A 20,268-nucleotide genomic window follows, 5' to 3' on the forward strand; every position below is an offset into this window, starting at 1 on the left:
TTTGTAAAAGTGTCATCATTGGAAGAGTCATTATTGTAAAAGAATCAATTTGCCTAGAGTCCAAAAGGCATTGTTGGGAGGTATAGAAGTCTCCGTTGGGATGATTTCATGGTTGGGTTGTAGGTCATAGTGTGATTGGGTGTTCGGTTAAAATCATTGTAAATTGTATTGTATTGTGGATCATTGTCCCTGGTATGGGAATCCACACTCTTGTCTCATTTCAGTCATTATAGGGTGGCAGGAAGGTGCTAGGAAGGTGCATGAAGTCACCTACATGTTGGAGCCTATGAACACTTCGAGGTGGTAGGTTGGTCTAGGGTGTTGGGGCATCCATTCAGTTGATTACTGAAGAAACCAGGGCATTGGGGCATCCTTCCAGTGGGAGCTGGAGAAGAATTCTTTTCTAGAATTCTAGGAAGTTGTTGATTTCATTTTAGTTGGGGCTGAAGATTAAAGAATTTATTAGAAAAGCTTCGGTGGTTTTTGACCCAGAGGGGGTTTTCCACCTAAATTTTTTGTGCCTCTTGTGTTCTTTTATTTACTGTTATTATTGCATAAACATTAATAATAATTGAATATTAACTAATTCTCTGAAAAGATTTAAAAGTGTTAATTGCTAAGGAATACTGATTCAACCCCCCTCTTAGTATTTTCCAACAAAATATTTAGTTAACTAAAGTAGCACTGTGGGAGTTCATTAGTGTCACCACTAGCTATCAACTATTAGTTCTCTCAATCAATTTGAGAACTAATTTAACTGAACTGACTCATGAAACTGAGTCTTCTATTTTACAACTCACAATTAACTCACACTGGACTCCTACAAAGTAGGGAGAACATATACATGACTTCAAAAAGACTTCCAACTCAAATTTACTAAATTAAGTAAGTTTAATAAACTTAATTTAACTATTTTAAGCTGTTATGAGAATAGAATTCGATTTTAATTCACACTTTAATTCAAGCACAAATTAAACTAGAATTTCTTGTTTCCATTTCTCAACACTTGGGTCATTTTTTGTTGATTTTTCCTTGCCATTATAACATCTTGTATGTTTGAGAAATTCCTTGTCTTATGGTTTGAGCTTATGTATAACACATGCTTTTGTTTGTATCATTCACACCATTTTTTATCTTGGCTTGGCTCATTTTTAGTTTAAAAAGGAAAAGGGTCAAGGGGATTTGAGCTTGACTAGTGCCCATTTGTTTATTGGATTACATAATGGGAAAACTCACTCTCAAGGAGAACTTTTAGTGTTTTATTAAAAATTGTCAAAAAAAACCTTAAATAGATACTAGTACTTTCTACCAATAACATTCATCAATATGTTCAAAATCATTAATAAAAAGACTCGACCTTGTCCTTCATGCAGAGTAAGACCAAGATATCATTATTATAACATGAAAAACTTGGCACTAAAAGTCATCGTTCAAAATATATTCCTTTGGATTTGTGGAAAAGCTTCCTCATTGTTGTTCATTGTGATGTTCCTAGCTAGGGAACTATGCCAAGGCATCCATTAATCTTAAATCTAAATTTTAGTTGATCTTTTGTGTTATCCACTTAAAACTTTTGGACAAATGAACCACAAACTCAATTTGTAGGCAGTTTCTCAAATGCAATAAACAACTTAAAAAATGATATGTAGGTTATTAAGAATATGTTGGGTCCCTATAATACTAGTGATTACCCAATTACTATTGTAGTTATACCCCTTATTTATATTGTTGTGCCCCTATTACCCCCATATTGTTATTTTTGTGCCCCATAGAATCCCTCTATTGTTATTTTTGTGGCTTTATATTATTATTGTTAGGTCGGCTGGATTATATTGTGACTCCTTAGACTCCTATATATAGAAAGGAGGTTTTGTCATTTGTATCATCCAAGAATTGTTCATTTATGTAATGTAAAGGAGGTTGCCCCCTCGAAGAGGCTGAATTCTAAGGCGTTGATCTATCTTTTCTATCTTTTCTTGAGCTGGTTTCATAACATTTGGTATCAGAGCTTTGGATTCTAGGGTTTCGCTGCTCCAAACAGGTCATCGTGGCATTTTCGCTATAATTTTTTTCTGTGACATTTCAGAAGTCGCAAAAAAAACCCATTTGAGAAGAAATCGCGCTGAACCTTGGGTCCGAATTTCAGAGCTTTTCGCGCGATATTTGCGGAGATATGATCTGAGGAAGTTGGTCTTTTTGCAGACTCCTGAATTACATTCAAAACAGGTGACCTGGGGAAAATCGTCATAACTTTCTCTCTGGGGATCGGATTGAAATTTCGTAAGAAGGTACAGAAAGAGGACGGACTTTAGTTTCTTGTATGTGTGTTTCAGATTCAAAGGTTGAAACAGTGACTCGTGGCACGTCGTACAAGTTCGCTCTACTGAACCAGTCTAAAAGCAAGTCACTGTGGGAGATTTCACATAACTCTTCCTTGGAGAATCCAATTTGGCTCAGACTTGTGGCATTGGAAAGAGGACGCAGAAGGCTACTACAGGTAGAAATTTCAGAACTAGATGATCTGAAATTACAGAGATACATCAGATTCAATATCAGGCTTCTATAAAGTGAAAAAAGGTGTGTAGTTTTTTTTTAAATTTTTGTGTAAGCTTGGTTTAACGGAATTCAAAGGGCATAGTAAAGCATTATTATCGGTAACTGATGCCCCGAGGAAAGAAAATGCAAACACCTAGTAAGGAACCTGAAAGCTCTAGCATGACTCATGAAGAAGAGGAAGAAATGCTACATGATATATCAAAATTACAAGAACAAGTGCAACAAATGTCACGCTCACAAAAGTTAACAGATGCTAAGATAAATGGCGTGGAAGCTAAGATAAGTGGTGTGGAATCTAAGGTAAATGGCATGGAATCTAAGATAAAGGGCATGGAAGCTAAGATGGATGAGTCAAAGACAGATTTGAAGAGAGACATGGCAGATTTGAAGATAGATTTGAAGACAGACATGGAAGAATTGAAGAAATTGCTACAAGAAAGGGTCACTAATGGTGAAAAGGTAGTAAAGGAAACTCATGATGAGAAAAAAAGAAATGTTAATCATGATTCCATAGACGCTAATGTTGGATCGAAGAATCACCATATTCCAAAAATCGATATGAGGAAGTTTGATGGCAAGGATCCCGCCACATGGATATTACAGATGGAGCAATTCTTCGATCTCAATAATGTGCAAAACACACAAAAGGTACGTATGGCAACTGTATATTTGGAACCAAATCAGTTTGTATGGTATCAATGGCTTTGTTCTCGTAAACAATTTATCACTTGGGCAATTTTTACGGAAGAATTGATAGCACATTATGAAGATACAAAAAGCAACACTTTTTTTAGCCAATTGATAAGTCTCAAACAAAAGGGTTCAATAATGGAGCACATTGAGGAGTTCCAAAAATTGAACATAAGGGTAAAAGATATTCCAGAGGAGCATAGGATTGATGTGTTCATAGGGTCTTTAAAGGATAATATCCAACATGATGTTCGCCTTTGGGAACCTGATTCATTAGAGAAGGCATTCAGGTTAGCAAGAAAAATGGAAAGCAAAATTATGGCAACCAGGAAGCATACCACTCACAACTATAAAGACGGAAGTGTTGTTGCCCCTAGTCTTCCACAACCTATAAGGTTGACACCACAACAATTGGAAGAAAAAAGAGCAAAAGGGCTTTGTTACAGTTGTGATAGCAAATACACTAAAGGTCATAAGTGTGCTGAGAAGAAATTATTCTACATAGATTGTGAAGAGGAAGAAGAAAAGGAGCAAGAAAGGTCAAAAGAAGAAGATATACTCCAGGAACAAAGCCTAGATGAAGAAAAAATAAATCCGACCATATCTTGTAATGCATTGGCGGGAATTACCACTCCTCAAACCATCAAGATAGAAGGACAAATCAAGAAGAAAAAGGTAATAGTGTTGATTGATTCAGGAAGCACCCACAATTTTATTCATTGTAGGGTAGCAAAAGAATTGAATTGCTTCCTATATCCAGCACCAGAGTGTCAAGTGATGATTGCAAATGGAGGAACAATAAATTGCTCTGGAAAGTGCCATAATATCAAGCTATCCATGGGAGAATATGTATTGACTAGCCCAATGCTTTCCATTCCAATGGGAGGTGTGATGTTGTACTAGGAGTCCAATGGCTACAATCCTTGGGTACAATAGCTTTTAATTTTCAAGAACTTTTCATCAAATTTTCTACGGAAGGAAAGGAAGTTGAATTAAGGGGTATTGCAGGGAAACCAGGAAAGATAATCAGCTCTAATGGTATGACAAAGCTTCTAAAAAAGGAGCAAAGAGGTGTAATTGCACAATTATGTTCGCTAGATGTTTCCACATTGGAATCATCTATTTCTCCAGATCTCCAAAAAGTCCTGGACAATCATTCCAAGGTATTTGAGACTCCCAAAGGTCTCCCACCTATGCGTGATCATGATCATGCTATTCATCTGATTCCAGGAAGTGTTCCTCCAAACATCAGGCCGTACAGATATCCCTATGTCCAAAAAAGTGAAATTGAACGTATGGTTGCAGAAATGCTAGAGGCTGGTATAATTCAACCGAGTCAAAGTTCTTTCTCAGCTCCAGTAGTATTGGTGCACAAGAAGGATGGATCATGGCGCATGTGTCCAGATTATAGGGAGCTCAACAAGCTCACTATTAAAGATAAGTTCCCCATTCCTGTTATTGATGAATTACTGGATGAATTGCATGGATCAATTTACTTCACCAAGTTGGATCTTCGTTCGGGATATCATCAAATCAGAATGAAGATTGAAGACATTCCGAAAACGACATTTAGAACTCATGAGGGTCATTATGAATTTTTGGTCATGCCTTTTGGCCTTACCAATGCACCTTCAACATTTCAAGGTTTGATGAATTCAATTTTCAAACCATTCCTTAGAAAATTTGTGTTAGTATTTTTTGATGATATACTAATCTACAGCAAGTCTTGGAAGGATCATGTTGAACATGTTGACAGGGTGCTACAACTATTGGAGGAGAAACAATTATATGCAAAAAGATCCAAATGTTTCTTTGGAGTCCAGGAGGTGGAATATTTGGGTCATATTGTATCTCATGAAGGAGTTAAGGTAGACCCTAGCAAAATTAAAGCCATTAAGGAATGGAAAATCCCCACATCCATAAAGCATCTGCGAGGATTTCTTGGGTTGACAGGGTATTATCGCAAGTTTGTTAAGAATTATGGGAGAATAGCAGCACCTCTAACAACATTATTGAAGAAAGATTCATTTTCATGGACTCCGGAAGCAACAAAGGCCTTTGAACATCTTAAAGAGGCAATGTGCCAAGCACCGGTCTTAGCTACACCGGACTTCACAAAAACCTTTATTGTGGAATGTGATGCTTCAGGAAATGGAATTGGTGCTGTTCTAATGCAAGATGAAAGACCCATTGCTTTTGAAAGTCGTCCAATCAAGGGAAAGTTTTTAAGCAAAGCTATTTATGAGAAGGAAATGTTGGCAATACTCCATGCACTTAAGAAATGGCGACCCTACCTAATGGGAAGACACTTCAAGGTAAAAACGGATCATGATAGCCTTAAATACTTTTTAGAACAAAGATTATCCTCTGAAGAGCAACAAAAGTGGGTCACAAAGATGTTGGGTTATGACTTTGAAATCATCTACAAAAAAGGGAAGCAAAATGTGGTGGCAGATGCACTCTCAAGAAAGGATGAGGATGTGGAAGCATTGTTGTGTGCCATTTCTATTATCCAACCAGATTGGATAAACGAAGCAAGGGAGGAATGGAAGAATGACGAAGAAGTGTGGGCACTTATTCGAAAGCTACAACAAGATTCCAGTACTTCTGATACATTTAGCTGGAAAAATGATTCGTTATGGTACAAAGATCGCTTATACCTCTGTAAGAATTCCCAGCTAAAACAAAAGATTCTTATGGAATTGCACACTTCTCCCTTAGGAGGGCACTCAGGATTTTTAAAAACTTACCACAGGGTTAAGAAGGAATTTTTTTGGGATGGCCTTAAATCAGATATTCAAAAGTTTGTGGCGGAATGTTTGGTTTGCCAACAAAATAAAGTTGAAACAATTAAGACACCGGGTCTATTACAACCTTTATCCATTCCAAGCCAACGTTGGGAGGAGGTTTCAATGGATTTTATCACAGGTTTACCCAAGTCTGAGGGAAAGAGTGTCATCATGGTGGTAGTTGACAGACTTACCAAGTATGCACACTTTTGTGCATTATCACATCCATTTAAAGCCAGTACAGTTTCTACTGCATTTATGGAAACAGTTCAAAAGCTACATGGAAACCCAAAGATTATTGTAAGTGACAGAGATCCCATTTTCACTGGAAATTTTTGGACAGAATTATTTTCTTGTCTTGGTACTCAGTTAGCTCATAGCTCATCTTATCATCCTCAATCTGATGGGCAAACTGAGATAGTAAACAAATGTTTGGAAGGATATCTTCGTTGCTTTGTATCTGATAAACAGACACAATGGGTCAAATGGTTGCCTCTGGCTGAATGGTGGTATAACACTTCCTTCCATACAACAACAAAAATGACCCCATTTATGGCACTTTATGGGTATCAACCACCATCCATCACATCATATTTAAGAGAAAATTCTAAGGTTCAGGCAGTGGAACATCACATCGAACATCAACAACAAGTCCTCCAACTCTTAAAGGATAACCTCGTGTTGGCACAAAATAGAATGAAACAACAGGCAGATCAACATCGCAGTGAAAGAAGTTTTGATGTAGGTGATTGGGTATTCCTACGGCTACAACCATATAAGCAAATGTCCCTAAAGCAAGCTAAGAAGGATAATAAATTATCACCAAAGTATTATGGTCCGTACAAGGTGTTGCAAAAGATTGGTACTATGGCATACAAATTGGAGCTGCAGCTTCTCGATTGCACCCAGTTTTCCATGTTTCATGTTTAAAGAAGGTTATAGGTGACAAGCTCCCAATTCAAACAATATTGCCAGAACTTGACGAGGAAGGAAAAATTATATTGGAACCGGAAGCAGTCACAGAAACAAGAACTCGACAGCTACGAAATCGATCAATTTCAGAGTATCTTATCAAGTGGAAGAACTTATCCGCTGAAGATTCCACATGGGAGGATGAGAATTTTATGCAGAAGTATCCAGAACTACTCAAGCGTTGAGGACAACACTTTTTTGAAGGAGAGGGGCATGTTGGGTCCCTATAATACTAGTGATTACCCCATTACTATTGTAGTTATACCCCTTATTTATATTGTTGTGCCCCTATTACCCCCATATTGTTATTTCTGTGCCCCATAGAATCCCTCTATTGTTATTTTTGTGGCTTTATATTATTATTGTTAGGTCGGCTGGATTATATTGTGACTCCTTAGACTCCTATATATAGAAAGGAGGTTTTGTCATTTGTATCATCCAAGAATTGTTCATTTATGTAATGTAAAGGAGGTTGCCCCCTCGAAGAGGCTGAATTCTAAGGCGTTGATCTATCTTTTCTATCTTTTCTTGAGCTGGTTTCATAACAGAATATAAGAAAAGACAAACAAGAGATAAATCTAGTTTCATAACACTTAAACTCCTATTTGGAGGGATTATGTGATAAGCAATTGAATTTAACAACAACACAATATATTTAATCAACTACCTGAATTTCACCCAAATGATACAATGAAGGAAGCAGGTCATACTTAATACACATTTCTTTTTCATGAAATCTCAGTTTCTCATCTTATCACAAAATATATATGACAGAGGAAGTTGTCCCCAATGACCATGTTGAAAATTTATTGATATAACTAGAATGAAATGAGGAATAAGTTTTTGATAAATCTAGAAAGTACATGAACATAGCCTTTTACAGACTATTACAATAAGAAATAATGAATCTTACAGACTAATGAAAAACAATATTTTCTTCGCTACAAACTATGGCTGAATACAAAATTCTTGATCCCTTGTTATTGAGTTTTTCCTTCTTTTTATACAATATGAACTATAACAATGTTAGTTTCTTTGAGAAAATTTCTATACGAGAAGTTTAAAAATAGGTTTTGATTAATAAAAAAGATATGAATTGACAAAACTGATGCCAAATGTTGAATTTCTAATGCTTTTGTTGTAGGAGTCATTTTTCTTGAATTATTCCTACATAAATTGATTGAGTATCCTCCAATCATCATTTATGGGATAATTAAATATGATCATTTTTCTGTACACAATATCTAGCTTAGTAAACTTATCATGGGATGGGTTAGTTGTAATATATCTTTGTAGGTAGTTCTAGGTTGAGGAACTGTGCCAAAGCATCTAAGTAAGTTTTTGTTTTAAATGGATGACCAGTGCATTAAACCTTTAAACAAATGTAATTTCTATGTATTTCTGAGAAAACTAAAGGGCCGATTTTCATTCCTAACAAAATTAATCTTTGAATTGATTTTAAAAGTAGAAATTAAGAAGGTATATAACTGTTAAACATTCACATTGAACATATAATTTATCATATACACTAGATGCGTGTATAACTTTTCTACACCCAAACAATACACATTCAAGAGATGACAAAAGGCAATAATTAAAAAATTTAAAGGAATTAACTAAGACAAACTGTTCATTTAATTAATCTATTTTAATAATTTTAACTTTGCAGGGGCTTTCAGGGAGTTTGATATTCAATCTATCCTTACCCAAAATTCTATGTTACCTTGAACATGTGCAAAAATAAATATGAAAAACATAATTGATAACAAGACAAACTCACATAGGTACACAAGCTATTCGAATGAATCAAGAATCCTTCAATTATCTTCATAAATCGCTTTGAATATTACAAGCATGAAACTGGTTCACTACAATGGTTCAATGCTTACTTCTTCGAATTAACAAATACTTATAGAATCTAATTCCAAAAATATCGTAGATCTAAATTGAAATTTATTACAAAATGAGATAATATCTGAAACTATTTTGGATTTACAAAAATAGAACTAGAAAATAGCTATTCTAAACTGATTCAAATAATCATCACACAATTTAAGAGCGATGTTTGATGACTACTGTCTTTAACTAAATTTTCTACTTTCTGCTCCTTTTCAGCTTACTTCTTTTCCTTTTCCCGTGGATGGTCACTGAATTCCTTGCATTTTGTTTTACTCGATGAGTTCAAGTAACTTATCCATATTTTATCATCTGGGATAGAAATTTTTGTTATTTTCCTATATTCCACATCGACTTTTGTGTATTTTTCAAAAGTTGGCCTAGTGATGAACAAATGGTTACCTTCATGTTGAATGAAAAGATCATACTCTAGGCCTTATGGGAACATTTTTCCACTAATTATCCCTTTGAATTTGGAAAATTTGGTTATGTATATTGCTATATGGTGCAATTTATACTGATAATATTTGAGTGGAATCAATTGGCCACTAGAATGTCGTAGAGCCGGAAGTCCATTTTGATGCAAAATATTGAATTTTCTGTGAAATTTTTTAATCCATGCTTCCATGCTTTGACACTTGTTCTCTAACTGTAACATCAAATTTATTTTTGTCAAAACTCTTCTTACCTTTATGACAATATCAATTCTATCCTCAATTCCAAGTTCTTCTAGTTCTTCTTTAGTTTTATAATTGAGTACTTTAATTATTTTATTAGCTTCTCTAGGCATGTGCTCCAAATCTTCTTTGACTCTCGTGATGACTTCTTTTGATATTTGCACTAACTCATCCTGTTCAAAAATAATTTGAATATATGTCAAAATTTTAGTCATGGTAGAATTTATATCAATCCATATCTTTTCCTTTGCCTTGGCTAATGTTTGTGCAATCAATGACTCATTCTCATATTTCTCTATTTGTGTGGTTAATCTGATTTTTTTTTTAAACTTCGGCCAGATATGTATTATTAGCCCTTATATTGTAATTTTGAATTTTCTCCAGTTGATTTCTGAGTTTTTCAATTTTAATATCTTTTAATTATAAGTATCCCATAGATTTTGACAATTGGTCTGTTGAATTTTGACTAGTGGGCTTTGCCTATGCTATGGACAGCGCTGCTCTAAAATTCTTGTTGTTGAAGTCACTATTGTAGAATTTGCTACTCCAACACTGAGTTTTATCTCTCTTTACTTGATTAAATTTTCCATTTATACTTCCATATTCGGTATTTGTATGTTCTGCTCGACAATCATTCGAAGCATGTTATCCTTCTCCTTCTCTAATTGATTGACTTCTTGAGCCTATGGATGTTTAGTTGATGGAAACCTCAACTATTTCCTCAATGCTTGAATATCCACATTTCTTTGTTTGATTATTTCCTCAGCTTCCTTTATATCTTTACGATGTAATCCTAATTTTATAACTAAACCTTGAAGCCCTTTGATTTTAGTATCTTTTGCCAAGGAAGACATATTTTCCAATTTTAATTGGGAATTAATGTTATTCAGAGAAGCCTGTAGCTTAGAATCTACCATGGCAGAAATTGTCAAGGATGAATATATCATTTCTCATGCTTGCTTATGAAGGTCAATATGATCAATAGGATGTATTTTCTTGGTGTCAAATGAAAACACAAAATTTTTATAATCTTCAACACTTTTAGGCACAGGGACCTTTGGTTCCAAAAATGCTAATTGGAATTAACCTTTTTCACAGTCAAGGGTAGAAAGTAATCTAGTTTGAGTTGTGGAAGGTTGCTTCCAGAACTTTTCATATGTGGAAGTCTTTAGGGCCTCATTTTTCTTCTTCATTTCTAAGAATTTTGGAAAAACACTTTGTTGTTTTGGAGAAGAAGGAGAAGAAGGAGAATCCAATGTGGCTTCAAGAATTTTTTGTAATGAAAAAGGAGATTATGCTCATAGTAAAAATGTAGTAAGCTTTTCAAAATTTTGAGCTTCTGAAGATTCTTCATCAAGATTTATATTTTTCCTCCTTTGCAAACTTTAACCGCTGATTTCCGTAACTCTGAACTTGCTGGAGATATACTTTATCTTGGTCTCTTTAGCTCTTTTTCTATCATCCTTGGAGTTTCCAATATTGTTTGACTAGAAACTGGCTTCTCAATCTCTTATAATGTATTCTCTTTCCATTCTTCCTTGTTGGCATATTTCTCAATTTCAGGATTTTCCACATGCATATATGGTGCAGATTTTTGAGAAATTCTCATTGATGGGATTACTCCTAATGGATCATATGACCAACTAAAACTCAAATTAAACTTCATCTGGCTCAATAATTCATCTGGCATCAGAGGATTTTCTACAGGCACTTTCAATTTTCCTTTATAGGAAACCATTAGGAAAAAAAATACTAAAGAAATTTAGAGAGAGTTACCTGGAAATGATGACGATTGGAGGTCATTGTCTATAGGGATTCTGCTTGCAGTGTCGTTCTAAGAATTGCAGTGACAAGCATAATTGGAAAATGGTCATTTTGAAAAGGATAATAGTGTTTATTAGGAACTGATAATGGTTTTTTGTTAACTTGTCCGTTATTGGCGCGGGGGATTAAATGCGAATGAACATTAGCAAGAGATAAGAATAAGCAATGGTCATTTGCTAGTTTAGTGGGAGGGATAGCAGTGGCTATATGTAGCGGGATGTTCATCGGTGGTAAAAATAGTGGGAAGTATGGATGGTGGGAGAGTGGTTTGCGTGGGGGGTGGCATGGTAAGTGGTATTGAGCAGAGGGGGGCCACAATTGTTGTAGGACTTCCACATAGGGAAAGAGTATTACATGGAATCCGCTTTGCGGACCACACCCCCCCCCCCACCCTCTTCATTATCATTCGGGAATGTGGGGGTTCCCACTATTCACCTTGAGCCGTTGATCTTGACGTGTGAGATCTTGACCATTGAACATTGTACCTTTGTAAACATATACAAGCGACGGTAACATCAATTTATTATATAAAAATGTGAAATATAATAAACAATAGTAAGAGTCATTTAAACATGCACACTATTACTGAGATATTTTATTCTTTTATTTATTTTTCGACCCCTTTTATTCTTTATTTCTTTTGACCTTTTTTTTGTTCTCTTTTCTTTTCATTCTTTTATTTCTTTTTCTATTTTTTCTATTTTTTTTATTTTTTTCTCTATTTTTTATTTTGAACATAAAGGAAAAACTACAAAAATATTAATAGGGTAAAAATAAGTTACAACATTGGCTCCATCTGGGGACTACTTCCCCCTGTGGGATGTAGAGAACTTGCAGATCCATGTGCCTTCTCCTCGGGCTATGGAGTCTTTGTTGTGAAAATCACACTTGCTGCTAAAATTTAAAGAAAAACTGGAAATTTACAATGATGATGATTGCAAACATTTAATACTGAATATAATGCTTGAGGTATTTCCCATTGACTGGAAATGAGGAATATTGTCCTTCCAGGTTCTGTAAAATGAATGTATTTTTTCCCTTCACTTCTGCAATGCTGAAAGGTCCCAACCATAAATTATCAAACTTTCCATGCTTGCCTCTTTCCTCTCTTCTGGCATCCCATCTTAGCACTAGATCTCCTTGTCTGAAATCTCTTTCTCTAGCCTTCCTATCAAACAAACTCTTCATTTTATCTTGATATTGTCGAAGTTTATGCTGAACTTCATCTCTATCCTGATTGGGTTTAATGATATGATTGATCCTTCTTGAAAAGTCATCTGCTTCTTCATATGATTCCTACAAAAACTTCATAATTAGAAATGTCAACTATGTAGGGAGAGTTGCTTCAATTCCATATACAATTTGAAAAGGAGATTTACCAGTAGATCTTTTAGGTGAAACTCTATTTGCCCATATTGCATATTTGAGATGACTGTCCCAACTCCTTTTGTGATATGCTAATACTTTCTTAATGACTTTAATCAAACTTTTATTTGATGATTCTACCAACCCATTACCTTGTGGATAATAAGGTGTAGAATGATGTAATGTAATCTGATATTTCTGACAGAATTCTATCATTTTGATACTACTGAAAGCTTGAGCATTATCTATAACAATTTGTCTTGGGAAACCAAATATGGAAAAAATGTTTTCTTCAATGAATTTTATCACTACTGTATTAGTTACATTCTTAACAAGAATTGCTTCTACCCACTTTGTGAAATAATCAGTGGCTGTTAATATCCATCTATGTTGATTGCTGGAAGATGGAACTATTTCACCTATGAAATCTAATCCCCATTGTAAGAAAGGAGCTTCAATTGAAACTGGAACAAGGGGAAGTGCTGCTAGCCTCTGTTTTCCAACAAATATCTGACATGTGATACAACTCCTCACCTTTGCTCCCACTTGTGCAAACAATTATGGCCAATAAAAACCTGCTCTCAAAATTTTATATGTAGTTTCCTTCTAAGAATAATGTCCTCCACAATTGCCTTCATGAAACTACTCAATTACTCCTTTAGTTTCACTCTCAGTCAAACATAATAAGAGGATACTCAAAGGATCCTTACAATACAAAATTTTCATTTATTATACAATAGTTCATGGCATTGAGTCTAATATATATGCATTGATTCTTTGTATTTCAAGAGGATACTCAAAATCATGAAGAAAATGCACTATGTCTTTGTACCAATTTGGAAGTACAAATTTATCATCAATACGCAAAGGAAGAGGGACATGAACTTCACTGGAGGAAGGTTCTTGTGGATTCTTCTCACCTGAAATCTGAGAAGGTTCTTGTGGATTTTTCTCACCTGAAATTTGCATGATAGTGTTAATACCAAGTATTTTACAATTTGATTCAACTAGAATTTTAGCTAAATCGTTTCCTTTCACCAACTTGGTAGGTATGATGTCTAGAATAAACTAAAGTATCTTATAAATCCATCTTCCCCTCTTTCCATTTGTATTAGGTTGAGTAAGAACTATTTTTACTGCATTGTTGGGAACATAAGAAATTATAGGTGAATGTAGGACATAAATCCTAAATGATTTCAAATCTTGTACCAAAGCATATGATTGTTTCTCTATGATGTCATATCTTAGTTCAACATCTCTCATAACCTTACTGAAAAAGGCGCTCATATTGATCATCATTCTTTGTAGTAAAACAACGACTATGGTAATATTTGAGGCAAAGGAGAAGATACTAAAAAGTTTTTTGTAATATGGACTAGCTAGTACTGGGGCTTCTGAAATTTCTTTCTTGACATGTGAAAAAGAATATCTAGCATGTACTATCCATTTAACTTCATGGTCCTTTTTAAGCATATCAATAATATCTTTCACAATCTTAGCATAATTAGGTATAAATCTTCTCAAGAAACTTATATTTCCTAAAAATGGTAGAATTTCCTTTTTGTTTCTAGGCAAATTGATTACCTAAATTGCTGAAACTCTTTTTGGGTCAATAACAAATCCTTCCTTTGAAATTATATGTCTCAATAGCTTTCCTTCTTTCATTGCAAAAAGTGACTCTTTAGGATTAACAAAAATTCCATATTTTCTGCATCTTTCAATTTTTTTCCTCAAATGTTTCATGTGTTTATCATCAGAATAAAAAACATAGTTAAATCATCAAAATAAATGGCAATGAATTTATATATCTTACCAACAAATGCCAAATCCATTGCTCTTTGAAATGTTGCTCCAATGTTGATTAGACCAAATGGCATCTTGGCATACATAAATGTACCTCATGGAGTTGTAAACGATGTCTTTTCTATGTCTTCTTGACTAACCATGATCTGGTTATCCTTAGAAAAACCATCTAACATTGAAATACTGTTAGAACTTGATACTCTCTGAAGTAATTGGTCCATCTTTGGTAATGCATAATTTGTCTATTAAAGACAACTTGTTCAGATTTCTAAAGTCAACACATAGTCTTATTTCTCCATTTTTTTCCTAACAGGCACTAGGTTAGCTATCCATTTAGAATATCTTAAGGGAACAATTATTTTTGTGTCCAATAGCTTCTTTACTTATTTCTCATTGATTGGAAGCGAGACTGGATTTATTCTTCTTAATTTCTGCTGAAATGGTTTAGATCTTGGTTTTAGAGGAAATTTATGCTCAATAATGGCCGTGTCATAGGTTTTCAATTCTTCGTATGACCATGCAAATACATCTCTGTAACGTTTAAAAATATTGATATATTTTTCTTTCATTTCTTGAGGCAATGATTTTGAAATTTTAACATTTATGATTTCTCGATTAATACAATATTACAGTCCTGGAAATCTTCTTGCTGTGAATTTAGCAATGAAGTTTTGAGACATCATTATGGTCAAAAAGTTTTTCAAGGGGAACAAACCTATATGGTATGTAATTATTTGATAATTTAATGATAACATGATTAACAATTTTATGTCTTAAATGTGAAATTATCTGAGTCATCCTCATTTGATTTTATTTCATCAATATTTTCTTTTTCAACATGTAAAGTAAAAAATTCATCTATTGCTTGTAATTATATTTTAACTTCTCATCATCCTCAAAAACTTGACAGTGTTTCAGATTATCAAGAATGGAAGGTCTATACTTTATGTCAATTTGATAATGTAATTGCAGAGGATCAAGAATTTTGAAAGAACTAGCAGAAATTGCCAAAGCATCAGCATGGATATTTTATTCTCTTTGGATTGATGTGATACTGAAGGCTTGAAAATAATTATCTACACAATCCCAAACTTAATTTATATAATCTCTCAGCCTAGGATGCTTAGTTTGACAAAGATTTTTGATTTGTTTTACAATTAACTCTGAATCACCATATACTACCAATTTTTGAACTTTCAGACTCTTAGCTAACTCCAATCCTAAAATTAGGGCTTCATATTCTGCCACATTGTTTGTGACTTCAAAATCTAATTTATAAGACTGGGTTATATTTTTATTATAAGGATAAATGAGCACAATTCCAGCCCCAACCCCATCTTTAGAAAATTCCCATCAAAATACATTTTCCAAATGTCAGTGTTTGAAAAGTGAGGTGTATTGACAATTTCTTCAATGCTGATTTGAGGATTTGGAAGATCATTAGTAGCTAGAGTAAATCATCCAAAGTCTTGATCAATTTCATAAATGGGATGATTAATTGCTTGATTTTCTTTACAAACTGTATTGATGAATCTTACTTCTCTGTATAGTCTTAAATTTTCACCTCCATAGACTGGGATTGTAGCATAGGACATGTCCATTTGTAGACTTCCTCCCAACTTAGCACAACAAGATCTTGACAATAACATTCCAAATTTTGGGGGAATATCTGTAACAATTATGTCCAAGACTATACTTTTCACAAGGATCTGAGCAAGTATTACAACTGAATCCTTAATTAATCCCAAGCAATTTACTTTCTTGGAATCAAAAGTATACATATCATGACATGGTATAGTGCTTTGTAATTGGAGTTGATCCATGCTTACTTTAGGCATTAGATTATGGGAAGCCCCAAAAACTGACATATAATTGTACAAAAGGTAACCATGAACTTTCAAAGTGACATAAAAAGGAGGTACACTTTAATCAATCATATATGAACTAGGACCAAAAGGAATTGAAGGTTTTCATATTGTAAACTAATGACACCCCCCTTTGCATCAACACTTGAATATTGAATCCATTTAGAGACTTGATGTTTATAACCTAGATTTTTGGAGAGTTCAGATAATGGAATTGGAATTTTAACTCTTTCTAACTCATTTTCAACATTAAAAACAATTGTAACATATTTTTTAGAAGTATTATGTTCTTGTAATTGATTTTGTGGTTGAACTGATGATGTTTGTGTTTTGGTTGATTTTACTTGAGGTTCATCAAAGGTAACTTTTTTGACCAGTCTACTAGGTCCTAGTCTTGGTCTTAAGTCATACCTTCTATTCAGTTCAGCAATGAGGAATTCAAAAAAATCTTAATATTTGGAAATTTTGGAGTTTTCCTGATTTTGAATGAGAAACTGATCTTGACTGACTGGAACAATAGAATTATGAGATGATGAATCTTCAAAATAATTGATATCATTTGTGTTAATAGAACAATTTCTTCAGGGTCTTAATCATCAATCCTTAGGGGAGTTTGAATTTGCTGATAAGTATTTGGTCTTTGAAAAATTTGAGGTTGAAAAGGTATTCTATATTGAAATTGTGGTATATTTGCAACTTGTTGGGTTACTCTAGGTTGAGCTTCCATTTTTGAGATTCAGTTAGACAAATTTCTAAGTAGAGAGGTTATTTAATCAATTTTATGTTCTTCATCTTTAGTTTTTGATGATGAGGTGCTTTCCTCGGTCTTTCATTTTATTTTCATCCTTTTCTGCCTTTGCTTTCAATTTACTAGATGCTGACCTATTGGCTTCGACTTCAATTTCATTAGTTTTCATGTCTTCTAAAGTTTAAGAATTTCTATCTCTAAGCATTATAACAAAATCATCTTCAAATTCTTTGGAAAACTTAACTTTGGCAGTGGTAACTGGTGGTTTAAAATATGGGGGCATATTGCTATAAATATTATTGAATCTCTTAATAAAATCAGCACTAGGTTCACCAAGATTCCTTCTCAAATATTTGAATTTTCTTAAATAGTAAACATGATCCTTTTTTATTCCCCACAAATTCTTGAAAATGTTGATTAATTCAGCCCATGAATTAATTGACTTAGCTTGTAGTTGTCTAAACCATATTCTAACATTTCCTTCTAATGATTGAACAAAAAGTCTTGTGTAAACATATTCATGCTAAATATTCATGTTGTCAGCAAAATGTAGAAATGTAGTCATGTGATCTTCATTAGATGGACCTATTTATCCATTAAATCTAGGTAAATGTTGCAAATACCCAAAAGGAAAAGAATGAAGTTGGGTTGCTGGTGGAAGAACTAATGCTGCATACCGTGCTGTCACAATTGGTTGAAAGCAGCCATTTGATGATGTAATGGAGTTGAATTTTTTTGGAGAAAAAAATTTACTGGAAGAAGGTTGTAATGAAGGTTTGGGTTTCTGGAAAAATTGAGGATTAATAACCAATTTTTGAACTTTAGGTAAAACATCTTCAAGATCTTAAAAAGCTAGAGGATTGGTATCAATACTAAGCTCCTCTTCAGGTTTAGTAGAAGTAGAGGGATAAGTATGTGAAATAGAAGATTTAAAATCAACTAGTTTAAATTCAGAAAGAGAAAGTGTTGGACACCTAATCCTCAATGGGTTAGTGTGGAAGCTGAATGGAAAAAAGGAGTCCAAGAGACCTTGGGATGTGAAAACTAACGGTCACAACAATGTACTATAAATGTATATCTCATGTTAATAAAAAAATGTACTTGCATGTTTTATCTTTCATATTTTCTGGTTGCCCATGTGTGTTTAACATGGTATCAGAGCAGGCGTATTCCTGCCCTGCATAATTAATTTGAGCCATTTGTTTTATGGCCTTATATGCAGATCATTTCATGAATATTTTCTCAGCTAAATTTTCGCTGCAGACTGTCATTTCTCCATTTGGCGTCTCTCTGCCATTCTGAATCTGATCAGTCGTAATAATCTGCTCTCTGCGTGATAATGGGTAACGCTTGGTATTCCCATCGAATACCTGCTCCTACAGTGTTGTCAGCGTTCCATTAGCATTCCTTCTCTCTGACTTCTGTCGCTCAGACACACCAAATTCTCCTTGCCACCCTAACGTATCTGACAGCTCTGCCTGATTCTCTCTGTGTCAAATCAATACCCATTTTTGCATTGAGCGCACTTCAAAGCTGTAGCAGAAGAATCGAACGGACGTAGTTATGAGTTTATCTTGGCCTGGATTGTATGAACGTTGGTATTAATGCTCCCTCGGCCCTCACAATCCACTGTCACAGTCCCATTGCTCGTGTTTCTCCTCTAGGGAAAGCATTAGCTCGTATTGTCATTCCAGCAAAGAATGCCCCAAGTTGTGTCGCTGAAACTGCTTCCTCATTTCTAAGCTCTTCTCTTCTGTAAACTTGGGGACAATGACCTTAAGCACGCCATTCTTCATCTGCGCTTTGATTTGATCCAGCTTGTACACTTTTGGGGGAAGTTTGATGCGGCTACTGTATTTCTGTTTACTGCCGTCCAATTCTGCCTCTGAGAGGGATTCCCCTTTTATCACCAGGGCATTTTCCTCAGCATAAACCTTGATTTCTTCCTTCCCTAGGCCTGGCATGTCCACCCACAGATACAGAGCTTCTTTATCTTCAACAGCTTCCCACGGCTTTCTCGGCCCGCCTCTGATCACATCCCCTGTCCCGCGAGAAGCCGCGAGGAAAGGGTTATCGAACAGCTGATCGAGGCCAAATCCCAAGCTCCTCAGAGAAAAAAAAACGAATCCTCAAGAATATTAGGCCAACTCCCGCGGCGGATTTCCGGAGCCTGACGCCTTTCTCTGTCATCTTGAATCGACGAATCGTCCTCAGGCCTGTATTTCACTACCTCCGTTGACAAGCCCCGGTACATTACAAAGGTAGCAGAATCCCCTGGACGGGACGAAGGCAACAAGCATTTCTTGACGGCTGGAACTATCGTTTTCAAGACATTATTCTTTGCAGAAGCTACAATAGCCATTTCGTCTTAGCCAAGCAGAAATAAAAACCTTCGAAATTTTCGCTAGAACGAACACGAATATGACAACAACCTGCTCACTGATATTCGCAATATGTTGAATGTGTTTTGAAGACCGTAAACTATGCTTTGAAACTTTCGGCTGAATGGAATAATATACGATTCGTTGCCTTCAACAAAAACAACAAATATTATATCATGTGCTATGACCAATGCGCTTACAGGATCCCCGTGCGCAGGATAGCTGAAGGGTCGTAAATGGTAATCCCAATTACTATTTGGTATCTTACCTGTCAACTCTCGAATTTTTAGGCGGCTGAAATAATTCATGGTTTAGTGGTGAGAATTCCATGTTGTAGTGGCACATATTTTGAAGAATGATGCGTACAATTGTTTACATCCTTCATTAAATGTCAAATCTTATTATAAAAAGGCAGTGGTATATATATAATTTTGTTTGGTGGATATGCTCCTATGTCCATACTATCAAGATTTCCATCTGACAGTGAGGCTGCTCCTGTTCTAGATTTCGTTGAGCCGTCATCAGCTGGACACCCAGAAAATGGCCGACCACTACAGTACAAACTGACATTGTGATTGTACCGCTGGTTTTGGTATCAGACGGTAAAAGGTTGAGGGTTCGAAACCTGAAAGAGGAGAGTATACGCCTAATTCCAGTGATTGCAATTGAATTATGATATCGACTAATGAAATGTAAAGATGC

At 34.9% G+C, this 20,268-nt stretch overlaps 1 pseudogene; it reads right to left on the bottom strand.

Annotated features, from left to right (window-relative positions):
- Window positions 1–18,870: 18,870 nt before the first annotated feature.
- LOC149257225 (small heat shock protein, chloroplastic pseudogene) lies at window positions 18,871–19,547 on the bottom strand (annotated as a pseudogene).
- Window positions 19,548–20,268: the final 721 nt, after the last annotated feature.

Source organism: Pinus tabuliformis, chromosome 6 (genome assembly GCF_031772625.1).
Source record: "Pinus tabuliformis cultivar Carrire ecotype Pingquan chromosome 6, CPIR1, whole genome shotgun sequence".
Lineage (NCBI taxonomy): Eukaryota > Viridiplantae > Streptophyta > Pinopsida > Pinales > Pinaceae > Pinus > Pinus tabuliformis.